Source organism: Fukomys damarensis, unplaced genomic scaffold (assembly GCF_012274545.1).
Source record: "Fukomys damarensis isolate Sample0158 unplaced genomic scaffold, DMR_v1.0_HiC HiC_scaffold_17, whole genome shotgun sequence".
Taxonomy (NCBI): Eukaryota; Metazoa; Chordata; class Mammalia; order Rodentia; family Bathyergidae; genus Fukomys; species Fukomys damarensis.
This window is the reverse complement of record NW_022900929.1, coordinates 49,276,752-49,299,713: the sequence shown is the minus strand read 5'-3', so window position 1 is coordinate 49,299,713 and position 22,962 is coordinate 49,276,752. Positions and strand designations below refer to the sequence as shown.

The 22,962-nt window shown below is 36.1% G+C and overlaps 1 long non-coding RNA gene across 1 annotated transcript in view; it reads right to left on the bottom strand.

Annotated features, from left to right (window-relative positions):
* The window catches only part of LOC104864172, a 200,867-nt gene that overhangs the window by 42,523 nt on the left and 135,382 nt on the right, over window positions 1-22,962 (bottom strand). The window contains exon 3 of the long non-coding RNA XR_004517718.1: window positions 4,693-4,788. This is a non-coding gene — a long non-coding RNA (uncharacterized LOC104864172). The remainder of the gene's footprint in view (window positions 1-4,692; window positions 4,789-22,962) is intronic.

The window sequence follows — 22,962 nt, the reverse complement described above, 5'->3', positions numbered from 1 at the left end:
ACTAACACCTATGAAATTTAGTCCCTACAGTTCTAGTTCAATTTTGCTGAAGAAGATCCCCAGAAATGTGCCTTGTGAACTGTTCTGTGTGAGGTACTAAAAGTACACTTTCTGTCAACTGTCTTAGTACAATTAGTAGTCTATAACTCACCCGACATTGAAAGTAAAGTGAACACAGGATGGTTAGGAAAGTGCATTGTAACACAATACTTAGAAACTCTCTTTGGTTCTCTATTTATGCCCAAGTGAATGGTTTGGAACTACATGGGAATGCCCAGGGGAGCTCCCTGAACATGGAAAGAAAAATAGATAGGTACTGGGAAGATGAAACCAGATGCCACCCTCACCTGAGAGTCGTGTGTGCATGCTCTATTTACTGTCCCCATCGACGGTTAAGCATGGAGACATAAATGAGAGGTCTACCCACTATCTCATGCTGTTAGTCCTGTGAATATTTACAATAGAGCTCTTTTCCAAAGCTGTCAGAGCCACCTCCAAGAACCAATTAGTCTCTTCCTCCAGCTCCAGTGCTGCTACTGAAGCCCACTCACTCACAAGGGACCATCATCTAACCCAATAACAGCAATCCTCTCCAGGCTGTTTCAGAGAAGGAACAGAATTTCTCCAAAATTTCATCTTGTCAATGTAAATGTTGTCCTATATGTTGAAAACCTGAGTGAAATTATGTTTAATTCATACAATATGTTTATAATTTCCTACACAAGATGTTCAACCAAACTACGAGATGATTTCTTCTTTTCTGGGCACCACAGTGTAGAAAAGAGGAAGTGTGACCATTACAGATCTTATTGACCTGGTAACATTCATTGAATTGGCCACAAACTAATCTTTACTTTAGAAAGCTCTTCTCAGGTCATTACAAAGACTGTTTCTTTTTTTCCCCAATAAACTAAATGATACTCACCTTTCTTATCACAACTTTTACACTCATTTCATTAAAGAACCTCAGCTGATCCTCCATACCTAGTCCAATTCCCCTCTACCTATGTATTCTTTACATCTTGTTGTTTACACAACAAGAAGAAAGTAGTAGGGAGTAATTTTGATGGTACACTACTGTAAACCCAGCATTTGGGAGGCTGTGGCAAGAGGGCAGGGAGATTAAGGCCAACTTGGGCTACATGAGTTCAATGCCAGCCTGGATTTAGCAGTACCCTGTCTCAACCAATTAATCAATCAATCAAATTAAAATAAAAGAATATGGCCTTTTTGGGAACCTAGCTTCCTGCTTTGAACCTCAACTCTACCCTTTATTAGCATAAGATGGGGCAAAATTTACTATCTGCATCCATTTTTCATACTTAAAACAGAGATAACATAGCACAATCTACCCATAGGATTGTTCTAAGAATAAAGTAAAATTTTATGCAAACATATAAAGGATTTAGGGGAACTGGAGGGGTAGGGAAAGGAAAGAAGGGAATGGAAAAATACGAGAAAAGGAAACAATGAAAACAAAGTCTTTTCAAATAGGGAGGCATGGAGGGATTGAAGGAAGGGCAGGGGAATGGGGAAAAATAAGAACCAAGATATATCACATAAAGGTACAAATTTCCAATGATGAATGTCATCGTGTTGTGTACCTAAAATGTACCAATAAACTTAAAAAAAAAAAGAACTTAGAACAATGGCAACAAATAGTGGGTAAAATATGTTAACTATTATTATGAGAATTTAAAAGTATTTATTTATAAATACTTGGTTCAGTTTTTAAACATTCAAAACATTTATTGAATGCCTACTATGTGCCACACATTCTATAGGACATTCCAGTGAAGAAATCTGGCTTTATGTGGTTGAGTTAAGCAAGGAAGAAAGAAAAATAAAGAGTGTAAAAAATGAGTGAGAAAATTATACAGTATATTAGAAAGTGATTCTTGAAAGTAGGAAAAGGAATAGAGTAACCATGAGTGGAATGAGATTCTCAAAGAATATGTCCAGAGAAGGTGTCACAGAGGAAGGGACACTAGAGCAAAAGCTTGCAGCAGATTCCTGAGTGAAGATAGAACAGACACTGCAGAGGCCCTGAGGCTTGGGTGTTGCATGCTCTGTGGGTAGGAAGGCAGTCAGTGCCGCTGCAAGGAAAAGAATGGGGGGAAAGACTGAGTATGGAGACGGATGTCGAAAGCAGGACTCAAGAATTAGATCTGTGTGAAATGCAGCCATTGTAGAATTTCTGGGTGAAAACTAATCTGGGCTGGCCTGCATTCTGAGATCATTGCTCCTGTTCTGTTGATGTAGACCAAGTGTAAGGGTGAAAAGACCAAAAACAAGAAAATCTAGTAGGAAACTATTGCCAACCCATGTGTGTGATGAGAGGAGATCAGTCCGCCATGGTTGCAGGGAACAGCCTGAGACACAATCAGATTCTAGCTACATCTTGAAAATAGAGATAAATATTTTCTTGATATAAGGCTGGCAGGGAGCAGCATAGAAAAAGGGAGGATAATCCTGTCACTCATGAGAACACCAGCAGTAGTTATGTTTGTTGTGTGCTGAGTCATTGACAGGTAGCAAAATGCCTGGCACATAGTTGTTACTAAAAATATTTGTTTCATGAAAAAATTAACAGTACTCTAAGAGGTCAAAGTTCAAATTAGAATTTCTTTTTTATTGTATGTTGTCTTGTAATTCTGTTGATGGTTTCTTTTGCAGTGCAGAAGCTTTTTAATAAGATGAGATCCCAGTTGTTGGTTCTTTCTGCTAGTTCCTATGCTACTGAGGATTTGTTCATAAAATCTTTTCCTATGCCAATATATTCAAGAGTTCTGCCTAATTTATCTTTCAGCAAGTTTAGTGCTTCTGTTTTAATATTTAGATCTTTAATTCACTTGTATTTTAATTTAGTGCATGGTGAAAGATAAGGGTCAAAAAACTTTTACCAGCTGCTCCTCAAAGAACTATTATCTAGAATATATAAAGAACTCAACACAATCACCCCCCAAATATAAGGACCCGATTCAAAAATGGGCATCTGAAATGAACAGACATTTCTCAGACAAAGAAGCAAAAGCAGCAAGTATATATATATAACAAAATTTTCCATATCACTGGTCATTCAGGAGATGCAGATGAAAACAACACTGAGATTCCACTTCACCCCACAAAGAATGGCTTCTATCAAGAAATCAAACCATAACAAATGTTGGCAGCGTTGTGGGGAGAAAGGAACCCTTCTCCTTTGTTTGTGGGAGTGTAGAATGGTGCAATCACTATGGAAATTAATATGGAGATACCTCATAGAGCTGGGACTAGAGGTTCCATTTGACCCAGCCATCCCTCTGCTTGGTATATTTCCAAAACAATTAAAAGAATCGTACCAGACTGATACCTCATAGAGCTGGGACTAGAGGTTCCATTTGACCCAGCCATCCCTCTGCTTGGTATATTTCCAAAACAATTAAAGAATCGTACCAGACTGATATATCATCCATGTTTATAGTGGCACAGTTTGTAATAGCTACAACCTGGAAACAGCCCATTTGCCCATCAGTTGGAGACTGGATAAAGAAGATGTGGTTTTTCTATAAAATGGAATATTACTCATCCATAAAGAATGAGAAATTAGAGTCATCCATAGGAAAATGGATACATATTGAGGATATACTCCTACGTGAAATAAACAAGTCACACACATGTAAACACCAAATAGTTTCTCTGGTGTGAATAAACTATAATAGTATGTAAGATCCTAATGCTATAATGGACAATGTGAAATAGGAAGAAAGGGTCTAAAGATTTAGGGAAAGTGGCAAAGGTAGGGGAAAGTTAATAAGGGAAAAGAAAAAAATATGAAAAATGGAAATGAGGTATTTGTAAAGTGGGAGAGGAGGAGAGGTGAAGGGAGAGCAGGGACAGGGGAAAAAATGAGAACTGAAATCTGTCATGTAAAGGTACAAGATCCCAATGATGAATGTAACTGTACTGTATACCTAAAATGTACCAATAAACTCAATGAGGAAAAGGAATTTCTTTTTTATTTTTAAGCAGAAACAATTTTGTCCTAACAAAAGCAGTATTTGGGAAGTCTACTAGTAATTAACAGATTGGTGCAGATAAAATCAGAGAATAGAGAGGTAGAGAATCTTAAGTGGTATTTTTATCAGACCAAGAAAAATAGATGAATCAACCTACAAAGTACTTCTCCTTAGTGCTCTGAGGCCTTGTTTGTCCCTTGACAGTGTCTCATGCACGTCAGATACCATGGGTACTTTTGGCTGTGTGCTTTCTGCAAGGACCAGGCTGCCTGTAGCCCACAGATAGTATTTAGATATGGATGTCACATCATAAATTTACCTATTTGCAAGTCTAGCTCCTGGAGCCATTCATTTTAAGATGTTTTTTGTGTATACCTAATTTCATTAATTTTCTATTATTTTATTAGTAAATGACTGAAAAGAAAGGCACATGGAACTATGGTAGGAATTTACAACTAAGAGGTATGCATGTTTATTTAGTTTTTTTGCCCCCTTTTAATCCATGTTTTGCTGCAAAAGTCTTAGGTTTGGGAAAAATTTCTGTCACCTAGAAATGATCTCTTCCCTCTCCCATGCAGTATAGCTACATTATGTCTTTCACATGCAAGTGTAAAATGCTGTCAGTTTCTTTCCTTTTTTCATAAGGAAATATAATGATTGCTTAATAATTAGTAGAAAATGTGTCTTAGCTTACTGTTGTCCAGTAACAGAATGGACTTTCCTTCCATTTTGCACACTGACATGGTCTTCCTTTTTGACAAGAGCACATGCATAGTTATACAATTCAAATCTGAAAATAGAGAAAAGGAACCCAGGTTGAGTCAATAAATTTGATCTCAAAAGTGAGAGCTCAAGACTTCTTCCCAGCCAATCGGAGTATTTTTCAGTTAACTAAACATACACCATCATTGCCACTTAATAAGCATTCCTTTTGTTCCTTAGAGCATTTGGAGGAATTATTTATTATGAAATAAATAATTGTATGATATCAAAATTCCAAACATGCTATAAATTTCTCTTATGTAATTAAGCTAACCAACTGACTACAGTTGCTTTAATCTGCCATCTAACTATGTTAACCAGTATAGTAAGACCAATTAGAAACCCATTTCACTAATCTGAAATTCAATGACAGGTATATTGAAGTAGGGATCTGGTATATTTTAAGAGATCAGATTTTTGGAAAATTAAACACATTCACTAAATTCACACAATTGTTACAGCTTCCAAATGCACTGGCTAGCCTCTGTCTGAAATAACTTTTCTTCTATGCATCACTTCTTTTATTTTTTGAGAGATATAACTGTACACAAGGACATAAAAGGAAGTAGGACAGCTATATAAATACTCAAAGCTTTTCAGAAAGGAATTTTCAGCTAGATAGGTAGTTCAGTGGTACAGCACTTGCCTAGCATTTGTAAGGCCCTAGGTTTAGTCTCTTGCACTGAAGAAAAAAGTGTCATCCATGAAATTATATCGATTAGAAATGAAAACAACTATTAGGAAAAAGCTCATTTTAGGGACTTTGTATCTATGATGTCTATCTGTTAAAGTCTATTTAACTTCTTACATTCAATAACAAGAAGAAATGCATTAAAAACACAACAATTATTGTAGATGGAATAAGAAAGATATTGTGCAATAATAAAAAAGCCCTTGATTAAATGCTCTATTGCCATCCATCAATAGTATCATTAGGCATTAGACTTGAGGGGTTTTAATAAAGAATCAAAGACCAAATGAGAATAATTTAGACTCTATTATTCAGGAGGCAAGAAATTGGAATGATAATCACATCAATGAACCAAAAATAAGGGATCAAGAAAGGGTATTTAAAAGTGAGTAAGAATAAAATACACAAATTTAATCTAGAACAAGCTCATACCTCATTACAATGACTTGGTATTTAATCTAGGCACACAATTCCAAACCAGCACTAGAAAAATCATGGCTAGATATTTTCTATGGTTGATTGCCTTAGAAATGCTTCACTGTTTAATTATTATAATCTCTAAAATTGAAAAATTTCCCCACAAGTAGAAATTTTGCAAACTTTGAAACTTAGCACAATGTGACACGGTTCCCCCCAAAATGCTAAGTGATGACATCTTCTTCCCTATGTGGTTGCCTGGCTACCCATGACTACTTATTTATCTGTTCATTCAAGCAACTTATAGCTCTTCCCTGTGACATACTATATGCTACCACATATAAAAGAAATATCCTGAGAGTCTCAAATCTCCTAGTATCTGAGAACAGATGAACTTGCAGAAGCCCTCTGTGGATTTGTGATGTGTGGGGCTTTAATGCTTTGTTTCCTTGCAGTACACAGGAAGTAAATCAAACAATTCAAGCACTGGACATTAAGAATACCCCCAGCCTCAAGGGAGGATCCTTCTCCTAATGGAAAGATTATTCTCCAAACCTCATCAGCAGTGCCTGCCTCAAGGTGACTCACTCTCCCACCTGAACCTGCAGCAATTTCTTCCTCCACTGCTCTTGCCAGACATTAGCTGTTGCCATCCTCCACAAAGGGACATTAATAGTCTTGAAGGCAATATGCTGTTTTTGTTCTTGCCTCCTTGTCCCCTCCCTCCGAGCTCATTAACTTATATCTGCCCTCTAGGAGTGTAACTAGTAATCATCTAAGGTGAGGTGGAAAGATCTTGCAACTTCACAGGAAAAGAAGAGAGGGGAAAGATTTTTTTAAAGTAAGTTATTAAAACCAGGAAGACACATTCTTCATGAAGGAGAGTTCAGCTATTCCCAATGTCCTTAATGGTGGTGATTGTCAATGTCATTTATTAATATATTTAAATTTATTCTAGATTCAAGTACAGTAATAAACACTACCTTCTCACCTCTTAAAAAGTATATTTTATTGACAGATAGCATACAAAAGATGAGCACAGATGACAAAACATGTTGAGATAACACCCGAACAGCCTGTGTATTGTGTAGTTCAAAATGGGGAGAGAAAACCTTTGCTTGTTTTTTTGTGGTAATATTAGCTAAATTCAAGACTGTCACAGATTGAGGCAAACAAATACTTACTTGGAATTGGAGATCCATTCTTCAAGAAAGCCAAACCCTTAAGAGGCTCTAAGGGTTATCTAAGGAGTTCTGACTAGGCTTTCAAAGTAAAACAAAAACAGAATGAATAAAGAAATACCATGGTGCACGCAGGGATGTCTGACAGCCAAACCTCCCATCCAAGCTTTGGAAATGATGCTACCCAGAGGCCACACACCATGCCTATAGGTACTGTGCAGGAGTGTTCACTTCCTCTGTCACCCAGTGAAGAACATTTAGTCAGCTTGAGCAGAAAACATTTCTAACTCCTGTGTTAAATATGGGGCTCAGTACTCCCTTTTGAAAAAGCTCAGCTCTAAAACACTAGCACCCAATTTATAATCCGCTTTATGCATTAAAAAGTTGTGTGATGTTGAGATTCCTATTTTATGAGCTGAAATCATATAGATTCATTTAGATTTGCAAACAATACTGATATTACTGGAAAAATGTGCTGAAGAGCTCACACAAGCCTCTTCAGAAGCTCAAACATTTTCCCTATGCAAAGACACTTCAGAACTGTAGTGACATTATGCTTTGGAAGCAAGGAAAGTGTTTTTTCCCCCTCCAGGTGGGACAGAAGGTACAATTTCTTTAAGACCTTCATAGCTTTTTCAGAGTTTCTAAAAATCATCACTGTCACAGAAATTCTATTTGCCCTGAAATTTTCCTATTGGAAAAAAAACTAAGCATTCCTTTCAAATCCACCTACACCTATCTGCAGGTTTCCCAGGTAGTCACATTTTTGTAATGAGCACAGATTTTCTTTCAAACTCAACAGAAATGAGGTACAAGTCAGATTAATGATTGGGCATGAGGGCTTATGTTTATTTTTATCATTACTTTATATTACAGAATATATCTTTTATATGAATATAAATTAGGAAGCGAAAGTAGCATAGCCCCTGCTACTTAAAGTTTGGCCTTCAGTTCAACATCAGCAACATTGCCTGGCTCCATACCAGAGCTATGGATTATTTAAACCACATTTTAACAAGCTTCCTAGGGAATGTGTATGCCTAATGACTCTTGAAAGTATTGATAAGATGATCAGACCAACAGGATTTGGATAATCAGGGCAAGAAGCTGGCTTCAGAACTAGAATGAAAGGCTGCCCCATAAAGACTGAAGCTACATTAAAAAATTTAGACATTCTGGTGCAGATGATATTGATAACCAGATCATTCTCACCCAGAAATTATAATTCAAAGAGTCTCAACAATATTTCTTTCTGCTTCTTCCCTGTCTGGTTATCTATCTATCTATCTATCTATCTATCTATCTATCTATCTATCTATCTATCCATAGAGAGATAAATTCATATATCTATATATATTTTATAAAATTAAATTGCATATATTATATATTTTCTATTATGGTTTGCATCAGAAATGCCCCCGCAAACACTCACATGCTCAGAGGTGGATCTCTTGGAGGGGGATTCCTGGATCATGGAAGTACTGTACTTATGGATCCGTCCACTGGTGAGTTCAGCAGCTGAGTGTGTGGTGGGGAGCTGCTGCCTTGTGGGAAGAGGTGGACCCCTGCAGGCCTGACTTGGAAAGGTGTATCTCCCTTCCAGCTTCACCTTTCTATAGCCATCTCCTGACTACCGTGACATGAGCAGGTGTGCTCCACCATACCGTTTCTCCCTTGGAGCCAGTTGACCATGGACTGAAAGCATGAGTCAAAATAAGCCTCTCCTTTTCTTAAGCGGTGGGTCCAGCATTGTGGCTCAGCGATTTACTAAGAAAGTCTCCTATACTCCTAAAACTATCTCTTTTTCAAGTATACCCTAGAGATTTTTCTTTACTTCTAGTTTAAGAGATTTAATACGAAGAATATCTGATGGCTTTTTTAGTCATTCTGTGACCTAAAAAACCCTCTCTGAGGTCGTAATGTCATCTAAAGACAAACAGCCCATTGTACTTTCTCCTTTAAATCAGTAACTCGTCTCTGTATTGTAGCAATTTCTGCCTATGAGGGAAAAATTCCCTATGTACTTAGAAAGGGGATCCAGCTTCTTCTATCAGCATCTGGAAGATTTTTGTTCTAGCCTCCATATTCTACTTTTCCTTTGCCAGCTCTGCTCTTTCCAAAGCACCATTCCAGTCCTTTGAACTCAAACTCACCTTTCTCCTCCAGCTCTTCCTTGTGCCTCTCTTTGCCTTCCCTCCCAAATCTGACATTTATTTCAGATTATCATAGTCCTGGAACAGCTTTCACGGTAAGACACTATTTACTTTATGTCCATATTGTGCTCTGTAAACCAGCTGGGCTCTGGCCTTGAAATCAGTTTCCTTTGCTCGTTTCAACTTCAGATTTTTCACTGGCTCAGGAAGAGAATTCAGATACCTGTAATCGGGCATCTTCTTTTTTTCTAGTTCCTGTCCAAACATACCCTAGGCTTTAGAACCTCCTACATGTGAAATGGTAGCTGATTCTCACAGCTAATTGGAATTTATCTCTCCCCATATTGGCATCCTCAATTTCTAGCAGTCCTGTCTTTTTCCATTAACCACTGTCATTCTAGGAGACACTAATCCAAATTAGTTACTGAAATTATCCTTATCAAATTCTAATACATGCAGCACTTTGGTAACTGGTTCCCCTTCTCCTGAAAATTTCATCTAGAAGTTAGAAATCTTACCCTTTCAAGTATATCTCTTCCAGGTCACACTAAGCTCCAGATTTGGGGAAGATCAAGTTGAAAGGTTTGGGATATGGAAAGTATTAGGTGTCTTTCTTTCCATGTTATTCAGGCTCTGTGATCCTTTAATTCAGATCATTAAGACTCTGTCTGCCAAATGCTGGATTGTAAGCAAGTCTTTGTAAGAAACACATAACAAAACTCACACACACACTCTGAACCAGGCTTGTCTGAACATGAGGCTTTGTTCTTTCATTAACTCCCTAGGGTAAAATTAGGTTGGGGATTTACTAGATATTCGATTTCCTAAATCAGAGTTCAGTAGAAAAAGGCAAGTATCCACAACAAAGTTATTTTATAGTGGCCTTCTTTTTCTGATAAATAGAACTTCATTTTTTTTTTTTTTGGTCAGGCTTTTCATGGAAAATGGAAAGGCTTGTCAGAGTCTGGTGCTATGTTTTTGAAGGCCTTTGATTTAAGCCAACAAATGTGTATATGCTTGTGATTACAGAACACAATGAGTTATAGAAGCAGGAAGATGGCAAGAAAAATTTCGCTCCATGAATAATAAACATCTTCCTCCAATTAAAATAGTAATATTACTACAAGGTTTCCATTCAAGGGTTGTGCGCTAAATTGCAGGCCTAACCAATTCCAGTGTCAAAAAATTCAGAATGATGTAGAAAACACAGAAGTCTTCCAGAGGATGGCTAGATTTTGGGTGTCCAAATAGCAGAGGCTGGAAATCTGAATTAGCATCAGGCCTTCTCAAGAATTTCCTCAGGTACAGCCTAGATATACTTATCTTTAGGAGCAGAGCCTTGATGTCAGACAAGAAGCTCACCTGTCACAACACATCAAGAATAGGTACTGCCAGGTTAAAGGGGATGCACAACTTTAATGCTACTGAGATATATACCAAAACTGTTCTCTGAGTCTATGCCCATCTATGGTTTAACAAGCTGAATATGAGAATGACTGCTTCCCCACACACTGACTAAATTAGACCTTAAAGATTAGCCACCAACAGCTCGCAAAAAGGCCAAGGCCTGGTCAATGTACATTAGCTAGGTCTTGGATTGAAAAGGAGAAGATTAAGAAATGTCACACAGGATGGTCATCAGTCTCATGAAGATCATCTTCCTATAGTAGTAAAGAGAAATGATAAATGTCCTCTAGATGCTTAGTAAATTGATGAAAGTCCTTACTCCAAAGATATTCTATTTATTATCTTTCTCTGTGACATGTTTCCTTACTCTACATAAATCAAAGAAACTTCATTTTCTGTCCTCTCCCAGAAGCCTCAATGGAAGCCCAAAATGAGTAACCAGAGGCAAACTTCCACATGTGCTATATTCAGCTTTAGCAGCTACCCATCATGTAGAGTTCAAATTGGAAGAATAATTATGCAAAACTACACAGTAGAAACTCCTGTACAGCAAACCCAAGGACATTTGTTTTGATTCTTACACAGTTAATACCAAAAAAAAAAAAAAAAAGGCTGAATAGTAGTGTGTGTGTGCACACATGTATGTGTTTATAAATTTATCTTTGCAAAGAGTGTCTCTGTGTCTAGTTAGTTCTAACCCTCAATGTGCCTCTTATCTGTCCTCTGTTCTCCATCTCCACTATCACAACCAAAGTCCAGAGGCTCAAACACCAGCCGGTACTTGGGATGTTCCAACAATGTGTTTAACAGCTTATTTCCCCCTCTTGGATCGAACTTGGATGAGCTGATCGCAATCTATGTGCAATTCACATAGTAGCCTACTCAACTGACTCAAGTATAAAATGCATATAAGTCTACTTTATTTTTGTCTAGTTGTTTAAAACAGATTGTGAAAATTTTATGGAAAAACTCTATAATCTTGTTTGTTTAATGTAGTCAAATATGACTGCAGAAAACTTTATTAAATTATCATCTGTCTTAGATACTTTTCTTCTTACTGCTGAAACAAAATATACAATACTCAAAGCTAAATCAGGAAAGGTTTATTTCCGCTCATGATTTGTAAAGGTTTTAGTCCATAGGAAGCTGGCTCCAAGGCAGAGCGGCATCACAGAGGAGAAGCAGTCTACATATGCAAGCAGAAGACAGACAGTGAGCAGCAAGCAGGGAGCCTGCCTTTCCCTTTTGTTTGTCTGTTTGTTTTTTGTACTGGGGTTCAAACTCAGGACCTTGTGATTGCACCTGCACTTGCGAGGCAGGCAGTGGAACCACTGAGCTGAATTCCCAACCCTTGCCTTTCCCTTTTAATCCATCCAGGCTATAAACCTTGTGGATGGTGCCACCCACACCCAGAACTATGGGTGGGGCTTGGTCTTCAGTAAATTCATTCATCCACACCTAGAACCATGCCAATCCAATTAGTGGACTAATCTAGTACTACACACCTTTAATCCCAGTATCACAACCCTACATCCAGCCATTCCTAAAACCCCCACCTATGACTACATGAAGCTTTTCAGGGACATCTGGATACAAGCCATAACACCATCCAATGTACTTTCTCCCATGAAACGGATACTTAGAAGTTGCAGAGTGGAGAATTACAATTCTCATAAATAATAATACCTCTCTGCTATACATAAAACCTAGAAAATTCATGACTATTAGCATCATGTCACATTAAAACCAACGATACCTTGAATGGACAACATGCGAACAATAACAAACTTCTGTGTACTTTTTGTTGTTTTCAGATGTTTCTCTTCTGATCCCCCCATGTCTTCACAAATGTTTTTTGTTTTGTTTTGTTTTTTTTACAGTTTAAGTAAAACCACTGACATTTAGAGGCATATCTACAAATGTCCCAGATGATGTCAACATCTGATTCTTTCAAATCCATAGCTGACACCTCTCTGGAGAGCAACTAATATCTTCTGAGCTGAAATTATTACTTTATGGATCACTTGAACTAATCACCAACTTCACATCCTTCTCTTTTCTTTTAGTTAATGACTCACTTGTATGAATCTTCCACTTTTCTTTAGCCTTCATCATCTTAGCTCAAATATCATCATGTTTATTCAATCTGCTCTATTCGTTTTTATAGTTCTTCTATTTACTGTACCAATATGACAAAAATGTGACCTGGTACTAGTTTTGTTGAAAAATGCAGGGTACATTGGAAAAGAAACAGTCTCTTCTGAGGATTCTGGGTAGCTAGCTATTCCTTAAGGAGAAAAATTCATTGATATGCTATTGAATCAAAACTACAATTGTAAAATTCCACTAACATATAAATTCAGGTATAAGTAATTTATTTCAAGTTCTGGAGCTCCTGCAAAGGAAATATATCTCATGTTATGTCCCATAACAAATAAAGGACATGATCAAAGTTACCTTAACCTTAATACTTCATCCAGAAAGGATCACCTCAAGTATTCTAATTGCATCCACACATTATTTATTTAATGAATTTCCATAAGCATTTATCAGTATGACTAGATTTTTTAATGTCCACGTATTTTTCAAACCACTGTCTTCCTATCCCCAATAAAAAGGACAAAGACAGAATTTCTAGAGTGGATAATAACTGACTGTATAATTTTGAAATTTTCTCCTGATAATTATTATCCATCCATCCATGCCCAGTTGAGAACTTTCTTCTGTATCCTTTCTGTTGGAAACCCCAAGAGATATTAATAACTCTCACATGATAATAAATCTCAAATCTACATAGTTGTCTCTCCTGAACTCCAAAATCACCTACTTTTGCATTAATTCTTAAAGTTCCTCACATAAAATATCTTCAAAACAGAATTCAGCGTCATCTGATCTACATAAAACTAAAAGGTTTTCTAATATCAAAATTTCTATAAGGTTTTCTAATATCAAATATTGCTATACATATAGTCACTGATATTAGAAACTGAAAGACATTCTACATATATATATATAGAGAGAGAGCAGAGAGAGAAAGATATAAGATATATATAGATATATATCTATATATATAACCTCCCTCTCTCCCTCTGTCCTAAGAACTTACATCTTCCCTGCCTTGGAGTTTAGTTAATTATTTACCTATAATGAATCTCTAATCTGACCCTTTCTCTCCATCTCTATCATTACTCCCCAAGGATCAGATAAACTGGTATTTAAAAGATCACCAAGTAAACCCTTGTAATCTTATTTGATATAGATCTTCGGTTATGATTTAAAACATAGAGCTGATCATTTTACTTCCTTTCTTTAAAATGTTGTTTTTTTTTTATAAACTATCAAATTTTAATGTGTTGAGGTAGGTATCTTTTTTCAAAATCTAGCTGTACTTTATCTCTTTCACTGGCAGCACATAAAATTTCTCAGATCTTAAGAAGCAACACATGTTTTCACCCTAGTGACACTGTATATTTGAGGTTGCTCTACTTAGTATGACAACTTGGGCTTGAATTGTTGCTTAACTCTTCAAATTTATAATACATAAACTGAGAATAGCAATAACAATCCTGAATATTTGTTAGAAGATTATTAAATAAGGTGTTTATAAAGCCCTGAATACATATCCTACTACAAAATTAATGTTCAGTAAGTAGTAGCTATTTAATATGGTTTGTTTGTATCTGACAGTTTTAATTTAGCATTATATTGTGAATATTTCCCCATGTCTTCAACTACTCTTTGAAAATATGATTATAAACTGCTGTGTAGCAATAAATCACAAGGATATACTTTAATTTATTTTACCAAGTGCTCATTGGTAGACATTTATGTATATTTGTTAACTGTGTACTCTTAAATAACACTATTATAAATATAATAATACATAAATCCTTGGGAACACCTTCAGATATTTTCTCAGGATAAATTACAAGAAGTAGAAAATTTTAAGGCTATATGAATTTTTTCCAAATTATCCTCAGTTAAGTTCCAGGTAATGTTACATGTGAGTTTCTATTCCCTCAACCAATCCAAGTATATACAGTTCTGTCTTTCTCTTTCATTATTTACCAATGCAGTGGCATCTTATTTGTTTTGGTTACAATAATCAAGCACTTTCCTACCTTCAATTCACTGGACTCCTTCAGAAACACAAGACAACAGCCCTTCGGCCTTAAAAAATCTTGGGAGAGGGCTGGAGATTTAGCTCAGTGGTTCCACAGCCTGCCTTGCAAGCACAAGAACCCAAGTTCTAGTCCAGTACAAAAAAAAAAATCTTGGGAGAGTTTATTGTCTTCCCTCTTTTCTCTTAGAAGCATGAAAATAGAGGCTATTTATTTCAAGCATTTCCCAAAGAGGTTACCTTGTTTATTTATAGTCTTGTTTTAAGTTGATAAATAAATCACTCCACTGCTCCACCAATCTCCAGTTAGCACTAGTAAAATACAAAAGATTAACCCTCCAATTTGTAGCATTTTATGATTCTCTGATATTCATTATTTCATGCCTTTCTCTTAAAATGTAAAAATCCTGTGACAGGGTGACTATTAGTAGTAATTGAAGGAACATGACTACTTAACTTCAAAATTTCCTGGCTCAGTCAAGGCTCTATTTAAATAATTTGTAAAAATTGTCCTTATGTGGCATCAAGAAATCAGTTAAACAAACAAAAAAAAATCATAAATGCTACTTATCAACTGGCAAAATAGGAAGTAAAAGATAAGTACTTGTATACATTGTTTACTAAGTATGGAAATGCAGGTAACATAAAGCTATAGTTCATCAAAATTATGCTTGTCTTACATGTTTGTCATCCTAGGGCCAAGTATATTGTAATCACTCAAAAAAAGTAAAACAATAGAAAAAAAGTAGAAATGTAAGCCACATTTGACTCTCAACTACTTTTACATAAGCAGAGAGCCTTGGAATTGCTCTCAAAATTTTGATTAAAACTTCTGAAAATGAGTTTAATTTGCATCTATTGGATTGGTAGTTCCTAGACATAGTTTTAAAATTTTATCATTAGCAATTTGTAGTATTTTTTTTTGCAAAATACCATAACATGATATGCTTTGATGAGCTATATTAAAATACTTTGAGGGCCTGGGACTTAGCTCAGTGGTTCTGCTGCCTGCCTCGCAAGTGCAAGGTCCCGAGTTCAATCCTTGGTGCCAAAAAAAAAAAAAAAATTAAATACTTTGATGTGACAAAAGCTGCATTTACTTTTGGGATGGCAAGTTTTCTTATGGCTGTTCAACTTAAGAATATATAGAATTAGAGAAATGAAAACATATTTTAAAGTAATTATTCCAACATGGTCTCAAAGAGAAGAAAATAAAAAGAGATAACACATGTATCTAAACATAAAGAACGAATGACATACACTGTGTCACATTTACATGTATCAGTACTGTTCAAGTGTTAAAACTGATGACATGTAAGAATAGTTAAGCAGAAAGAAACTGATTATATAATGAAGAAAACCATCACCACACAAGTACATGACAATAATGCTCTCTTCCCTCTTCTGCAGTGAACCTGTCATCATCAACCATTTCACCCCTGCATGTGAAAGTTATTAATGATCTCTGCATCATAAAATTCAGAGCTTGGTTCTCCATCCTCTTTTGCCTTGACTTAGCAGCATCATCAGACACAGACAATCACTTCTCCTGGAAACTGTTCCCACTCCTGACTTCAAGTCAACCATGCACTGTTGACTTTCTTCACTTCTCCTCCTTAGTCTCCTTTGTTACTTTTTCTTTAGATCCAAAATTTCAAGAGGTGAGTTTGCAGATCTGTCTTTGCTTCTCCTTGCTCTGTCTTCATTTATCCCTAGTGGCTCCACATAGCTATAACTTAGATACTATCTACATAGACTGCAGTTTTCCAGATCTTTAGCACTAGCCTGAACTACTCTGAACATGACCCTGTAGTCAGATGCCAATTTGGCATCATTAGCTTAATAATTAATAGGAAGCTCCGATTAAATGCAATCAAATTGCATCCTTGATATTCTACTCTCAAGGCTGTTGCTCTCACAATGTTCACCTTATTAAATGATAGCAACTCTATTCTCTGAGTAACATAATGGGGCATAGTGGGTCAAGGGCCTGGAGGATGCAAGAGATAAAAATTAAAAAAAGCAAAGTCATAAATACTTTACACAAGATTAGCTGAAAGGCTGAGAAGCAATGATATAAATATTCTTTTCTCCTAAATTGCTTCAAAATCTGTTAACTATTAGATCTTCATAACTTAAACTTAGATCTCTGTAACATCAACTTCTGAAACATTAACATTTTTAAAAAGTGATTTGTGAATGGACCAAAGCAATTTACATGTGATCTATGAAACCCAAATTTCAAAATATAATGTTTATTTATAGACACATTCTATCCAATAGTGTAACATTCCCTTTAACTTTTGAAATAGAAGGAGGATGTCTGTGACTGCTTACCCTATTCAGTGCTCTAAAACTCTGAGACAGCTTCATAATAGGAGAGGCTGGAAATTTTGCTAAATGAAAGAAAAATATAGGGGTAAAAACTCACTTGCATTTCTATCCATCAGGACAAACCGTTAACAAGAAAAGAATTTTAAAGGCTGAATTTATAATATCAAAATTACATATCTACATGATTCTAAAAATAACACTTTAAGACTTTCTCCTGAAAAAGATATACTACTGTACTAAAATATATTAAAAATATAGAGATAAAGAGAAAGTTCATAATGTTAATATATAAGCAAAGTATCTCAAATTTGTCAGTTCTTTACAATTTGATTAAAAGATTCAAAGTATTTTCAAATATAACTTCAAAAAGAATTTTTAAATTTCTATTAAAAAGCCAAAAAAAACAAAAATATATAAAGGTTTTATATGAAGAAGACAATTGTGAAAGACAAAGTTGTATAAATTTTAAAAAATAAACTATATTTTCTTTATGCTTCAAAGATAAGAATTTCTTACAAAAGTGTAAATCACAAAGAAAAAAATTATCTACATTAAAATTAAAATGTTCTGATTCTCTACAAACATTAAAGAAAGTTTATGATAGTACAACTCAGGAGAAACACTAACAGAAGTTTAACTGTCAGCAGCGCTGCCATCCTTACAGCTCCAGGAAGGTCTGCTTGGGCCCAATCTGCAGACCAGGTAGACACGCCCTCCCCTGCTGGCACCACCATGGCTCCAGCACCAGGAAGGCTGGCTTGGGCCCAATCCGCAGGCCAGGTAGCTATGCCCTCCCCTGCTGGTGCCGCCATTGCTCCAGTGCCAGGAAGGTAGCAGAGAGGCCAACCCTGGACACACACACCCCACAACCCCACCACCCCCACTCTCAGACCTCCTAATTGTGCAAATCTTTGGACCCACTCTGCAGAGGCATAGGTGGTCATAAAGGGTATTTTTCTGAGCTCCCAACTTTGAACATCTTTAAAGAAAGGGCAGGGGAAACTTGTAGTAGAACTGTGTCGAGTTCAATTTATCAGGAGGTCAGGGAACTCAATCTGGGCCTTGCTGCCCAAGGTCAGGCTGCATCACGGGGGTCTGCCATTGGCTAGCTGAGATCAGGGAACTTGCTTCTGCACATGACTTCCCACATTGTATATTATGATAGCAGCGATATAGTCTGAAAGAGGTCCTTTAAAATTCATTTTTTTCTTTCTTTTGCTCATTCCACTCTGCAAATTCTTTCTTTTTTCTGTCCTCTTTCTCCAACTCAGTCTCTTGCTCCACCATATTATCCCTCATCTTCCTTTCTGTTCCCACTCTTGCCCTAACTCAGATGTCTTCTTTTATCATTTTTTCTTTTTTCTTTATGTTCTTTTCTTCTGCCATTCTACCTCACTCTAGGGTCAATAGTTTCAAGGGAAAGTGAGCCCCTCTTACTGTTAAGGGGATATATTCTTGTGCTTATACTTGTACTCTGTCTACCCTTTTGAATTTTACAGTTTCCTAAAGATTGTGTGGTGATTCTATGTCCTCTGGCTTCACTTGAAACCTTTTCCAATTCTTTCACTTATCTACTCCTCTCTTCCTAACTCTGTCTAAGCCCCCATCATAAATGGTAAAGATGTTATATTGAAAAGTTTTATTCACTGAAAACATATTTTGGACTGCTTCTTGATTTTAATTTAATTCACATGGTTCAGGAGTGATGGATTTATGACTACCACAAGTGGTCAATTTGCAAGATGTGCTTGATCCTATTGTGGCACTGATTGTATCAATTGGGATAAAGGATTGTGATTGATTTAATGAGCTGTTTTCTCTGATATTATGAAAATGAGAATGTGTATGAGTCATTAGAGACTCAAAAGCTAAAGCACAACTGTATCAGGAAGATTTAAATAATAACCCAGAAATTAAACCAAGGACAACTCAACAACAAAAATAAAAATGAGAAAACACTTAAGCAAGACACAAAGGCAGACTTCCAGTTCACCAATAGCAAAGAGTAGAGCAAATGAGGATGAAAGGCCTGACAGTGGACCACCAGAACACTCGGAACTCATAGCACAGGAAGTAACAAAACAGATCAATCAGGCTCTAGAAAAATTCAAAACAGAAATAATGTCCCAGATAACCATAGAGATGGTGAGCAACATGAAAGTCAAGATTCAAGACCCTAGAACAGAAATTGACAAAAAAATAGATGGCTCAGGACCATGATAGAAGCCATGAAGGCCCGGCATAAGAAAGAAATGGAAAAAATAAATGCCCAATGTAGGAAAGAAATGGAATCCATAAAACAGAGTCAAACAGATATCCAGGAGATTAAAAACTATATTGAAAGTGTTTGCAACAGAATAAAAGAATACGAAGATAGAATCTCAGATATAGAAGATAAGATTGCAGTCAGTGACCGTGAAAAGAGAGGTCTCTTAAAAATAGTAAGGGATCATAAGAAATCGATCCAACAACTCCTAGATGATGCAAAGAAGAATAATATAAGATTGATAGGAATCCATGAAGTAGCAAGAGAAAATACAAGTGACTTAAAAAAGCTGTTCACAGAATTAATGACAGAAAACTTCCCAAACAGAAGGGAATGATTTGACATACAGATAAGTGATGCATATGGGACTCCAACTAGCCATACACATATAATAATCAAGATCCCAGAAACCCAACAGAAGAACAAAATACTACAAGCAGTAAGAGAAAAGAAACAAATCATATGCAAAGGAAAGCCCATGAGAATCACAGCAGACTTTTCAACACAAATCCTCAGGTCAAAGAGAGCCTGAAGTGAGATATTTCAAGTCCTAAAAGAAAACAACCTCCAACCTAGATTGATGTATCCTGCAAAACTCTCTTTCAAAATGAATGGGGAAATAAGATACTTCCATGACAAAGAACACCTGACAAACTTCATGAATACCAAACCAGCATTACAAGGAATTCTAAACAATATCCTAGAAAAAGACAATGAAGATCACAACACCATGAGGCCCAACAGAGCAAATCAAATAGGCAAGACAAGAAACTAAAAGGAGAAAGCAAAAAATTAAAAAGAGTCAAGTCAAGAAAAGGACAATAACATGATAATAATAAGTCAGTACATATCAGTTATAATCATCAATGTTAATGGCCTCAATTCACCAAATAAGAGAAATAGACTGGCAGAGTGGATTAAGAGGCAAAATCCAACAGTATGTTGTATACAAGAAACACACCTAGTGCAAAAAGATGCCCATAAACTGAAAGTGAAAGGATGGAAAATAATTCTCCATGCCACAGGATCCCAGAAAAAAGCAGGGGTAGCACTCTTATTCACAGACAAAGTAAATTTCAAACAAAAACTGATTAAAAGAGACAAAAAAGGCCACTACGTCCTTGTAAAGGGAACAATTCAAGAGGAAGAGATGACAATCATAAACATATATACACCAAATATTAATGCCCCCAACTATATAAAACAAATATTAAGAAACATGAAAAACCAAATAAGCACTAATACAATTGCAGAGGGGGATCTAAATGCCCCCAATATCACAAAAAGACAGATCATCTGGGCAAAAAATCAACAACAAAATACTAGAACTGAACCAAGCTTTTGAATGCATGGACCTAATAGATGTCTATAGAGTGTTCCACCCCACAAAATCAGAATATACATTCTTTTTGGCTACACATGGGTCATTTTCCAAGATAGACCATATAGTAGCTAACAGAACAGGTTTGAATAAAAGCATAAGAATTGAATTGATTCCCTGTATATTATCAGATCATAGTGCAATCAAGGTGGAGATCAATAGCATAAGAAACCATAGGAACTTCACAAGCACATGGAAATTGAACAGTACTCTCCTGAACAATCAATGGATTACAGAGGAAATTAAAGAAGAAACTAGACAGTTCTTACAAATAAATGAAAATGCCAATACAACATACAGGACTTATGGGACACAATGAAAGCAGTTCTATGGGGAAAATTCATAACATTGAATGCCCATACTAGGAAAACAGAGCGAGCTCAAATAAACAACCTAATGATGAATCTTAGACTCCTAGAAAAACAAGAGCAAGAAAAACCCAAAGCTCAAACAAGAGAGGAAATTATAAAGGTTAGAGCAGACAGAAATCAGTGCAATGGAATAAATGAATCAAGTTGTTTTATTAAAAGAATAAATAAAATTAATAAACCCTTAACTAACCTTATCAAAAAAAGGAAATAAAAGGCTCAGATCCATGCAATAAGGAATTAAAAATGCTGTCACAACAGACCCAACAGAAATCCAGATGATCATTAATACCTACTTTGAGAACCTGTAATCTAATAAAATGGAAAACACAGAAGAAATAGACAGATTTCTAGATACTTATGAATTACCAAAATTGAACAAAGAACATAAAAGCATTTTAAACACCCCAATTACAATCAATAAAATTGAAAATGTAATTAAAAATTTACCAACAAGGAAAAGCCCAGGTCCTGATGGATTCACTGCTGAATGTTACAAGACGTTTAGAGAAGAACTACTGCCAACACACTTCAAACTTTTCAATGAAATTGAAAGGGTAGCAACACTTCCAAATTCCTTCCTGGAAGCAAGTATCACTTTCATTTCCAAACCAGGGAGAGATGCAACTAAAAAAGAGAACTTCAGGCCAATCTCCTTAATGAACATAGATGCAAAAATCCTTAATAAGATACTAGCAAACAGAATACAGAGGATCATCAAGAAGATCATATATCCTGATCATGTTGGATTTATTCCAGAGATGCAAGCATGGTTCAACATATGTAAGTCAATAAATGTAATACACTACATTAACAAAGTTAAGGACAAAAATCACATGATCCTCTCGACAGATGCAGAAAAAGCATTTGACAAAACTCAACACCCATTCATGATAAAAACCCTTCAAAAACTGGAATAGATGGTCCACATCTCAACTTAATAAAGGCTATCTATGAAAAAACAACAGCCAACATCATATTAAGTGGCCAAAAATGGAAAACTTTCACATTTAAATCAGGAACAAGGCAAGGATGCCCACTATCACCACTCCTCTTTGATAAAGTTTTGGAAACATTAGCCATAGCAATTAGATGAGAAAGAAATTAAAGCAATAAAGATAGAAAAGGAAGAAGTTAAACTGTCATTATTTGCTGATGATATGATACTCTACATTGAAGACCCAAAAAACTCCACCAAAAGACTTCTAGACTTAATTAACAGATTTAGTAGAGTATCTGGATACAAGATGAACACCCAAAAATCAATAGCCTTCTTATACACAAATAACAGACTCACTGAGAGAGAAATTTGTAAAAATATTCCCTTCACCATAGCATCCAAAAAAAATGAAATATTTAGGAATCAATCTAACAAAAGTAGCAAAAGATCTCTATATTGAAAACTACAGTTTTCTGAAAAAAGAGATTGAAGAGGATACAAGAAAATGGAAAGATATCCCCTTCTCCTGGGTAGGAAGAATCAACACAGTGAAAATGGCCATACTACCAAAACTGCTATACAGATTCAATGCAATGCCAATTGATATTCCAACACTATATTTCACAGAACTAGAAAGAAGAATCAAAAAATTCATCTGGAACCAGAAGAGACCTAGAATAGCTAAAGCCATCCTAGGCAACAGACACATGGCAGAGGGTCTAACAATTTCCAATTTGAAACTATACTACAAAGCCACTGTGGTAAAAACAGCATGGTACTGGCAAAGAAACAGACCTAAGGATCAGTGGAACAGATTAGAAGACACAAAAACAACTCCAGATGTATTCAGCTACCTCATCTTTGACAAAGGAGCTGACCATCCCCACTGGAGGAAGGACAGCCTCTTAAATAAATGCTGTTGGAAAAACTGAATTTCAACCTGC